Genomic DNA, 11,284 nt, shown 5'->3' with positions numbered 1-11,284 from the left:
GTAAAAAGTTCCTTAAAAATCTTTGATTTTTTAGGGAAAGCATGTCGGCCAGAAATGAATGATCTCGGCTGTCAAGTCTTAAGCCGATTTACTGGAAGAAAATACAGATATAGGTTCCATCATCTCAGAATGCCGAGGTAATAGAACCTAGGGGATAGTTGTGGGGATGTATTTTCTGAATACCAACACGTGGCAAGGTGACGCCGATGTGTCAGTCGAAGTGCCACGTGTCCTGGTAGTGACGCCGAGGTTATCTCGGCAAGGCCGAGGTTATCTCCGAAGATATCGGAATCCGAGATAAATGGATAAGGGACAAGAGTCCTAGAATGAAGATGAGACTTAGTCAAGATAAGGATAAAACTCTTAGGGAGTTTATCTTTATCTCTTGAGAAATCCAAAGTAAGCACTGAATGGGAGTCCATAGAAGTCAGGCTTCTAGTGGGACTAGGATTGAGTTGGCTATAAAAGAGAGGCACTCCCGTGGGTCTAAGTACGCAGTTTTATACTTTGAGTAGTGAGTTTAGCACTTGATTATCTTTGAGAGACATACTGACTTGATCGTCGGAGTGCCCCCGGGTGGAAGAGCCACCGCCGGAGCCTTTTCTTTCTGTTACAGATTTGCTGAAGCCATCTATTCTGCCGGTGCTCTCCAGCTGGTTACTAAGCGGGTAATATAGTCGAAAAATTACCCATACAGTAATATTAAAATTTTAAATTATAAAATATATATGATATATGATATATTTTAATAATATAATAAATATCATATCAACAAATGTTAAAAAAATTTATTAATTTATGTAACCATTACTCACTATTGAATGGTGTAAGGAAACACTGGGGGAAGTGGTGATGGGTGTAGTGTTTGTAGTGGACGGCCACTTTGTTGACTGACCCTCAACCTCCATTGGCTTATTATTGTCATTTTCTTGAAGAAAACAACAGCAAGTTTTGAAGCTTTTGGGGAAGTGAAATTTTGTGTGTGAATGAAACTCTATCCCATTGGCTCTTTGAATAAATTAGGTTTACTTTACCATATTTTTTTTAAAAAAAATTTATATATCAGATTTACCATATTCATATCACAATAGATTTCACTCTTATTTTTCCCTCAAAGGTGTGTGAGTAAAACATATTTTGGCTATCACTTCCCTTTTGACAATTTATTGAACATATGTTTTTTACTTTGGTTTGGAATGTTTTAAATAAATATATTTTTTAACTTTTTATAAAATATGAATTGAATTTGAAGTGATATGATAAAAATGTAATATAACTTAAGTAGAATAATAATTTTTTAACTTTTTGACTTTTTTAATACGTGACAAACAAGACTTTTTCTTTCCAATTCTCTTTTGACTCTTTGGCTCTGTTACTACAAGTGGGGAATGGAACATCTACATAATTGTGAGTGACAATATTGTATTGTATTGTCACTTTTTCCTTGACAATGAATGGGACAATTTATCGTCTACTATGTCCACTAGATGTTTGATTAATCATAATGTTATCTGACTTACAAAAGCATCCCTAAAAGAATCTCTTTATCTTTTTTTTTTTTTTTTTTTTTATCTTCCTCTTTTGAATGCTCACAGGAGGAACACCATCCGCGCAAGATTCTCTATTTACAAAATTTATATTTTCCCATCTCAATTATTTTTTAGTTTCGTAAGCATGTTTATAAATTTTTTAAAATATTTTTATCATATTATAAAATTAAAAAGATGCAGTGAAATAAAAATAAAGATATTAAGAACAGAGAATCTCTCATTTTAATTGAAATTTTATATGAGTCAAATCTATAACACACTAAAAATAAATAATAATAAAAATAAAAATTTGATTAAGACATTTTGTATAATATGGTACACTTAAAATAAATAAATAAAATGCGTATCAAAACATTATCCTTTTAAAATAATTTATTTTAAAAAAAAATTAATAATAGTAATGGCACAATCCCGTGGGTACAAGCCTGGCGCAAGTGTGCAATGATTTTTTATTCCCTAAATAACTTGTTAGAGACCGCAAATATTCTATCAAAAATTTTACCAAATATTTTACATGGGTGTGGGACCCACACAATGTTGTGTGGATCCCATGTGGTTTTCACACCCATGTGAGACATTTGGTAAAATTTTTGGTAGAATTTTTGGGGCCTCTAGTATTTTTGATTTATTTATCAACGAGGCCACTAATTTTGAAACTCTAAAAAGATCACTAATGATATGACACTCAATAAAAAAAGAAAAAAAATACAACACCAAGGCCAAAACATCAAATCATTCATGGTGGGGCCCACTGCCACATCATTAGTGGTAGCACTAATTAGTGCTCTCACTCATTTTCCTTTATTTATAATTATCGGATATGTCTTGAAATTTTCACATTTTAAAATTCTTATATATTCCAATAATTATGAATGAATTGAGACAAGAAAAGAGAATTATTTGAACATAGAGAATCTTGCACGGCATAAGTAATGGGAGGCAGAGGAGCCGAGCCGAGGTCCCCGTACCATTTGAAAAAATGCAACAGCAAATAGCACGACTTTGATCATTAATCTGTCGTGATCGAAAACGATGAGGAGATTCCTGCCAAATCCTATTTCCCAAATATATTTTTCTCGATTTTTTTTGGCTTTCGTTTTTGGATTTTCTTTATTAAAATTGATGTTACTGCAAGCTCCAGAGGGAACAGGCCGGGTCGATCCACGCTTCTCAAGTCGTCGTCCGATTGATGGTGCCCACGGTGAAACTTGCAAAAGAGTTCAACGGGGAACGGGGAGTCCCCCAGAGAACCCTCCGACCGACGAACTAGTTAGAGAGGTGAGAGTAGTGAAGATGTAGAGAGAGGATGGAGATAGAGAACTTAACCTTCTCCTTGTTGTCAAAGCTTGTTTATATCATTTGCTCATCATTTCCTTGTCCACTCCGAGCTGTCACGTTGGCCGAAAGTCTATGTTCTAGCTTGCCTTGTTCATGGTGAGGCTGTTCTGTTCTGACGTGAAAGGTTATCGTAATAAATGCTGTAGGGAAACTCATTAATGGCTGATGTGTGGTGCAATAACTCTGCAGGATCTTTGTCTACTGATGTGGTTGGTTCTTCACTTGCCAAGTGTTTAGATGTCATTGGTGTTTGGTGTGACGTTGGGTTTTCAAGAATGTTGGGTTTTAGTATTTGAATCATGGACTGGACCTTGAGTGGTGGGTCATGTCCTTTATGGGTCTATCCATGTCAGTAGTCCCCCATTATTGAGTGCAGCTTTAGTCCAACGAAGGGAATAAGAAAAAAAATAGGGGTTGTGAGAGGTTGACGGGGAGAAGATCGACTAGGAGGTGGGCCGACCACGCGGGGTGGCCGAATGGAGGGACCGACCGCGAGGGGTGACTGAGTGGAGGGACCGACCGGGAGGAGGGCCGACCGCGAGGGTGGCCGACCGCGAAGGGTAATCGAGTGGAGGGGGGAAAGTGGCGGTGCGCGAGGCTTGATGAGCGGCAGGGCACGTGGTGAAGTGAAGTGGAATAGACGGGGAAGAGGAACGGAGTAGCGGATTGTGGTCGTACACATAGCCAAATCCTTTAATGGTGGAGGTGACGCGTTACCAAGAAGTGAAGGGACAGGGTGATATAGGGCAGTGAAAAGGCAGGGGCGAGATTTTTTCGAAATTTTTCAAACTGGCGGAATTGAATCTTGACCCTTGGAATATAAGCAAGTCGTGGGCCTTTGGGGTTATTCGCTTTACCTACTTTATCGCAAAGAACCAACACATCCCTGAAGTGAACTCGTTTGTTTCGTGTGATACGCCTCTGCGACACTTTGTGAACTTCCTTATGCCAGCGTCCGAAGCTATACGCAGACACGTAGGAGGAATGGTGCGAGATGAGGTGCCAACCATGAGACTAGACGCTCTGGGGGAAGATGACGCAGTAGAGTTGGCGGAACAATATCGGGTGGAACGGAGAGAGGAGAGGGAAGCCGCACCAGGGGCGCGGACTCGCCTGACTACGATGATCGCGGCCGCGAGGCCGATTAGCCAAGTGGAGCCGGATCACTAGCACACAAAGGCAGATAGAGCTATATTTATAGCGAGGGAGTTGGATGAGGTACGGAGGAAGTACCAGATTCCTGAGGAGATAGAGTTGAGGCTACCCACATCAAAGGAGAGGGCGTCAGATATATGGGCAGGAGAGTTTTCCTTATACAAGGAAACACTGCGGGGAGGTCTAAGGCTGTCACTCCCTCAAATTGTGGTGGAGGTACTTAGGAAGTTGGAGGTGGCGCCAGGACAGTTGATGCCGAACACTTGGAAGATACTGATGGCCTGCACGAGCGTTTGGCCACAGGCTACCGGAAGGACGACAATGACGGTGGAGGAGTTCTTCTTCTGCTACAAGGCCTCCGATTAGCAGGAGACGTGGGTGACTCTGCAGGCAGTGGCGGACCGAGGTCTGGTGGCGGGCTTGCCATCTTCAGTGAAAGGGTAGAGACCGAGATGGTCCTTTGTGTCGGAGAACGGAAGGACAGGAGTTCGCACATCATGGAAAGTCACCACAAAATCAGTTGAGCCAAAGTTGGATGTGGTGGCTGAAGACCTGGTGAAGAAGGTAAGGGAGTGGAAGGAGGAGAAGGGGTTGAAGTGGGACGAGCTGGTCCTTCATTCGACGTTGTTTGCCCTGAACTTAGGACTGCAGCCATCGGAGGAGGATCCGGCGAGGGAGGAACTGGAGGTACGTAGGAAGGCGAAGGAGAAGGAGGAGGGAAGATTGTTCGCCAGAGCGGACAAATACAAGAAGGCACAATTTGGGCCTGCCCCAAAGCTGGTGATGAAGGAGCGAGTCCGACCGCGTTCTAAGCCACTGGGCGACAAAGACTTAGCTGGCTTTGCCCCACTGCCGCCCCCAATAGACCCATTGAAGAAGAGGGGTAAGCAGGAGGTGGAGGTAGTTGTGAAGAAGCTAAGAAAGAAGAGGAGGGGCGCAGAGGGGGGGAAAGAGGCCCCTGCCTTGAAAAAGATAAAGGTTGGGGGCGAGGGTGGCTCTTTGATGGGAGAGATGAAGAAGGGGAGGGTAGAGGTAGCGCTAGAAAAGGCGAAGGAGACCGCCCAAGTAACTAAGGAAGACCTGGGCCTAAGTGCCCCTATGGTGCCGATGGTGGCAGCTGCACCCAAAGTAACCTTAAGCCCTGGGGAGGGGAAGGCGGGGATCAGCAAGCCAGCGACAAGTGTCGCGCTAGCGACCGCCTTGTACCAAGCTCGCACGCTGGCAGGTTGCTCGACAGAAGGGGAGAAAGCCAGGGTCGCAACCGACCGCTTTGTTGGAGTAGTGGAAAATGCGGCGGTGCGCTCCATGGCGCGTTTGTCAGAGGCCGATTTGGTGGGAGGGTTTTATTTGGCTCAGATGGGGGCAGCGACTCTGGTGACCACCTTGATGAATAAGGCGGCGCGTGCTAGGGTAGAAGTAAAGCCGCTAAGGGCCCAATTGGAAGGGGCGAGATCGGAGCTCCAGAGTCTAAGGGCGGAGACAGCGGGGTGGAGGAAGGCCGCCAGGAGTGCGTGCGCCAAGGGCTTGGAGTATGCGCAGAGGGCAAAGATCATGAAGGTGTTGCGCGGTAGTGCAGAGCAATTCGGCCGGGCAAGCTGGTACCGAGCTCGTCACAACCAAGTCTGAGCTTGAAGCGGATCACCACAATGTGATATCGCTTGAGTTCCAGTTGGCGAGCGAGCAGAAGAAACTCGAGGAAGTCCAGAAAGCCTGCACCACCGCTAACGAAACGTGGGAGGAGGCCATGACCAGTAACGAAGATCTGCGGGACCAGGCGATCAAGGACAAGGAAGAAGCAGATCAGCGGATCGCTGAGTTGGAGAGGGCCCTAGTGGAAGAAAGGGCCTGATTGGCGTCTGAGAGAGCGGTGTACCTAGACTTGTGCAAGACGGCGGTGGAGCAATTCAAGGAGTCTGCCGAATTCTAGATAGCCATCGATGCCGCAGTCGCCAGGAGCTTGGCGAGAGAGGGTGATGGGGGGGCTAGGCCGTCGGTAGCGGCCGTTAAAAATAGGAGTGAAGAGGAGGTGATCGTCCTTGGCATTGAATTCCCCCGTGATTTGTCCGAAGATCAGTTGGGAATCACTGAACACTCTGAGATGGCTTACACCAATGTTTCGGGCTAGGCGAAGACCTGCTATCAGGGCCTCATACTCGGCCTCGTTATTGCTTGTGTCAAACAAGAAGCGGAGAGCACACTTAAAATAGCCACCCTCGGGGGCGGTGAGGATAAGTCCAGCCCCACTGCCTTCTTTGCGGGATGAACCATCGATATTGAAGGTCCAAGAGTAGGGATCTTCTGCCTTAGTGTTGAATTGCCTGGACGGGGGGGCTGTGGTTGGAGTGGGGTTAGTGAATTCCAGAATAAAATCGGCGACAGCCTGCCCTTTGATCACTATTCGAGGTCGATAAGAGATTTCAAATTGGCTGAGCTCGACTGACCATTACATAAGTCTACCGGACAACTCTGGTTGTTGCATTATCTTCTTCAAAGGTTGGTCAGTGAGGACCACTATGGAGTGGGCTTGGAAGTAAGGTCCGAGTCGTCTTGAGGCTATCACCAAGGCCAAGGCCATTTTTTCCAACAATAGGTAGTTTTGTTCTGCTCCTCTGAGAGCCCGACTAAAGTAATAAATCGGACGCTGTACTGAGCCGTCCTCCCTAATAAAGGCTGTGCTGACTGTGGTGTTTAATACGGCTAAGTAGAAAAAAAGGGGCTCACCCGTGAGCGCCTGAAAGAGTAAGGGGGTTGGCCATGCACTGCTTCAATTGTTGGAAGGCTTCTTCGGATTCGGTTATCCACTCAAAAGCCTGCCGAAGGACTTTGAAGAAGGGAAGGCACTTGTCTGTTACGCGAGAAATAAAACGGTTAAGGGCAGCGACACAGCCAGTAAGCCTTTGAACTTCTTTAACCGTTCTGGAAGACTGCATTTCTACCAGGGCCTTGATCTTTTCGGGGTTGGCCTTAATACCTCGCTGACTGACCATGAAATTGAGGAATTTCCCAGATCCAACGCTGAAGGCACATTTCTCTGGATTCAGCTTCATTTGATACTTACGTAGGGTGCCAAAGGTCTCCCGCAGGTTTGTCAGATGATCAGAGGAGAGTTTGCTCTTGACTAGCATGTCATCGACGTACACTTCCATGTTCCGACCTATCTGTTGATGAAAAACAGCATTGACTAACCGTTGGTAAGTTGCTCCGGCATTTTTCAACCTAAATGGCATGACCCGATAGTGGTAGGTTTCCCGGTCAGTGATGAAGGAGATATGTTCTTGGTCAGACGGGTGCATCAGAATTTGATTGTAGCCAGAAAAGGCATCCATAAAACTGAGCATTTGATGTCCGACCGTAATGTTGACAAGCAGATCTATGCGAGAAAGGGGATAACTATCTTTGGGGCAAGCTCGATTGAGGTCAGAGTAATCAACACAGAGTCGCCATTTACTGTTGTTTTTTCAGACCAAGACCACATTTGACAGCATCTAGGGTAGTCTACGTTCTTGACAAATTGTGCCTCCAGTAGCTTATCTATCTCAGAAGCAATAAGAACGTTGCGTTCTGGGTGAAAGATATGCTGCTTTTGGCGAAAGGGTCAAAAATGGGGCTCGATGCTTAGATGATGAGTGATGAAGGAGGGATCAATACCTGACATGTCGGAATGGGTCCAGGCAAACACATCATTATGCTCGGTCAGGAGGGTTATAAGGTCGGCCTTGGCTTGGGGGGGATAGTTGGCTATTTTTGTTGGGTTGGTGGGATCGATGGGGACTTCAACAAGTTCTTCCACTGGTTTCTCTCTGATTAACTCGTCTTCGTCTCTAACGTCGAGTCCTTCGATAATCATGGCCTCCTTCAGCATAACCTCTTTGAGTGAAGCGACGTCGCATTCTCTAGCCACAGTCTGCTCTCCCCTTACAGTGCCGACTTCGAGGTCGGTAGGAAATTTCATGGCCAGGTGATACGTGGATGTGACAGCTTGAAAAGCGATAAGAGCGGTGCGACCAAGGATGATGTTATAAACAGAGGGACAGTCAATGACGAGAAAAGTGAGCAACTTAGTGGTCTGTCGTGGGTATTCTCCAATGGTGATGGAAGATCGATGGAGCCTATGGAGGTCACACCGATCTCCAGTGAAGCCAACCAGTGGGGTTTAGAGAGGGGACAAACTTTCTTCCCCGACCTTGAGCTAGCAGTAGGCGTTTAGGAAGATGATGTCTGAAGAGCTACCGTTGTCGACAAGCACCAGTCTGACTTTGTAATTGGAGAGGAGGGCAGAGATGACGAGGGGGTCGTCATGGGGGTAACGGATGCCCGTGCAATCGGCCTTCGTAAAGGTGATGGGCTTCATCCACTGCATGGGGTGTTTGAAGGGGCGATCCAATGTTGTAATTTCTTTATCTGAGCCCTATCTTATTTTTCTGAGTTCTGCCCGTTGGGCCGAACGGGATGGTCCTCCACAAGCAAGCCCGCTAACAATAACTCTGATCTCTCCAACCAGGAGGGCAGATGTAACAACCCTCATACTGTTTACCGACTTATGACTGATTGATTACCGATAACCATCGATTATCGTTAAAACTGAACTGATCGTGACTGATAATGGGACGGGTAAAAGTACTGAACTGACTGACTAAAATTGGAAACCGAATTGATGGAGTATATGTTAGCTGAATTGCATTCTATCTGTTTGATTGTATGATTATCTGTTCATGCTTATATGTTTAAACTGCTAATTGAAGGCCTTATCGGCGGCCGAACTGGGAATTGATTAATGTTTTATGATCTTCGTAATTAATGTGATTTTATGGTGTATTTACCTGAAAACTGATTAGGTATGATTAAATTAGATTAAATTAAGCTAATTAAAGAGTTGGACTTAATTACCATTTTGCCACCCTTAGTGGCCCACTCAATATAACATATTTGAGCCTCAATATACACTTAGGCAACATTTTGCTCAGCCATTTTCTTGCTCTAGCCGACCAAGAGAGGGAGAGAGTGAGAGAACTTGGAATTCATCTTGAAGAATTGCTTGGATTGAAGTGTAGATTCCACATTGAGCTTCCCTATCCTAAATACAAGACTTAAGGTAGCTCCATTGTCTTCTTGTTCATGTTTTGAGTGGATTCTTGCATGGTTCATGTCATATTGATGGAGTTTAGAGCCAATCATGGGTTAGATGTTGAATTGAAGCTTGATTGTTGCATGCATGTTGCCATTCTTGAGTTTTGAGGTTGTAAGTTCATGTTTCCTCACATGCATGTTCATAATTTTGTAATGGTCCATGATTTCATCATGTTTTGAAAAGAATTGGCTCTTTAGAACATCAAATCGAAGCTTCAAAGTGGTTTGAATTCATGCATGTTGCATGTTCATATTGTTCTTGAAATGGATTTGAAATTGGGTTTGAATAAAACACCCTTGGGCTTTGATCTCTCAAATTGAGTTTTGAACCATGTTTAACTATGAGTTCACATGTGTTTTCTGGAAATTTAGCCCAAGAGGTCGAGTTTTGATGCTTTTGAACTTGGTTTTGAGCTTGGAGGTGCAATCTGGGTTTTCCAGATTTCGCATTTCCGCTCGAGCGGGGGAAATGCCGCTCGAGCGTGGAATCCGAGCATCCAGCATCTTGCACTGTTTTACAGTCCGCTCGAGCGGAAGATTGGGCGCTCGAGCGGAGTCATGTCTCAAGCTCGAGCGGGCGTCGAGCGGGGATTTCACCCATCCAGTACTTTTACAATACGCTCGAGCGGGAAAGTTTACGCTCGAGCGTGTACCTTTGTTTGCCTGTACGCTCGAGCGGGGAAACCTGCGCTCGAGCGGGACTCTGTTTTTCTGAAAATCCTGAAAATGCTTTTAAATGTGCATCTTTGCATCCTCATCCCATTCTAGGCATTCTTAGGCCTAGTTTAAGACATCTAGATGAGGATATCGTTGTAGAACACACCAAGGCAATTTAGGGATTAAGTTATGATATTTCCCAACTGTGTAGCTTAGTGTGTGTTCAATCTGTTCACTGTGTAGGGTTGGCGACTGGGGAGACACGCTCTAGCTTACTGTAGCCCAAACTCTGTGAGTAACAATTGTGTAAAGATATGTTCAACTGATTATCTTTTGAATACTGAACTGAACTGTTTACTGAACTGGTATTATTTACTGAATGAATGTATGTCCTTTATTTCTGAACTGTACTGTGGCATCCTTAGTACCTACTGTTTACTGTTACTGTTACTGCGACAGAATTCTCTGTCGGTTCCCTCGTGGAACCACTACTGTTTACTGACTGATGGCCATCATTACTGTTCGGTCTTTTAAGACCTACTGTCACTGTTATGCTAATGGATGTACCACATATGACTGTTTACTGTACTGAACAACTGAAATACTGATTGAATTGAACTGTTTTTCATTACTGTAAGGACATTCATTCTAAACCCCTTTACGCTTTATGTTATTCACTGGGCTTTAGCTCACTGCTCATATATATATGTAGGTGTACAGGCACCAGATCGGAGCTAGGAGCGTCAGGGTAACTCCAGTTTTGTCAAGCCAGCCTTTGTGCCTCACCGCGAGGTTCCGAGTTGCCATGCTATGGCTTTGGGGGTGTTTTGTTTGTTTCCCCCGTCTGTCTCCATACTGTTTGGATTACTGTATAGACTGACAGTTGCTAACTGTACTGTTATCAAGGGATTAGGTCCCTGTACTGTGTAACTGTAAATTTTGTACAGACTGTACTGTTTGTATATGTATGAATGCATGAAAAATCTTTTTGGCATACAGACTGTCACAGCTCATTGGACATTGTTTAATTACTGTATTGGCTTCCGCCAGGCCCTGTACTCTGTTTTACTGTATTTACTGTTAAGCAGGCCTTCGGTAATCTCGGATTACTGGCCGGTTACGGTGCTAAACCCATAGGGCCGGGTTTGGGTCGTGACAGCAGGGTTGCCTTGTCCCCGAGTTGCTGTGGGGGCCAATCATGGCCTTGGTTAGGTTGTGTGGGTTGTCGATGAGGGGTGCGCTGGTGGTTGTTTCTGGCAAGTTCGGTCCTTGGCCGTTGTTGAGGGCGGGCTGTCGTGAACCGATTGAGACGCCCCTGATGTATCAAGCCCTCGACTTGGTCTTTAAGGTTAACACACTCCTCGGTATTATGATCGTGGTCCTGATGGAAGCGGTAGTATTTGGACTGGTCTCGACGGTTGAAAGGAGACCGCGACGGTTGGGGCCATTTCAAGGGA

At 45.1% G+C, this 11,284-nt stretch overlaps 1 long non-coding RNA gene across 1 annotated transcript; it reads left to right on the top strand.

Annotated features, from left to right (window-relative positions):
- The first annotated feature begins 9,982 nt into the window (after window positions 1–9,982).
- Window positions 9,983–10,821, top strand: LOC145801472 (uncharacterized). The gene is made up of 2 exons (XR_014343048.1): window positions 9,983–10,118; window positions 10,540–10,821. It is a non-coding gene; the product is annotated as an uncharacterized LOC145801472 (long non-coding RNA).
- Window positions 10,822–11,284: the final 463 nt, after the last annotated feature.

The sequence above is a fragment of the Camellia sinensis genome, chromosome 10 (assembly GCF_055761805.1).
Source record: "Camellia sinensis isolate YWXY chromosome 10, ASM5576180v1, whole genome shotgun sequence".
Classification (NCBI taxonomy): Eukaryota; Viridiplantae; Streptophyta; class Magnoliopsida; order Ericales; family Theaceae; genus Camellia; species Camellia sinensis.
The sequence above is the reverse complement of the archived record's forward strand: the minus strand, read 5'-3'. Positions and strand labels throughout refer to the sequence as shown.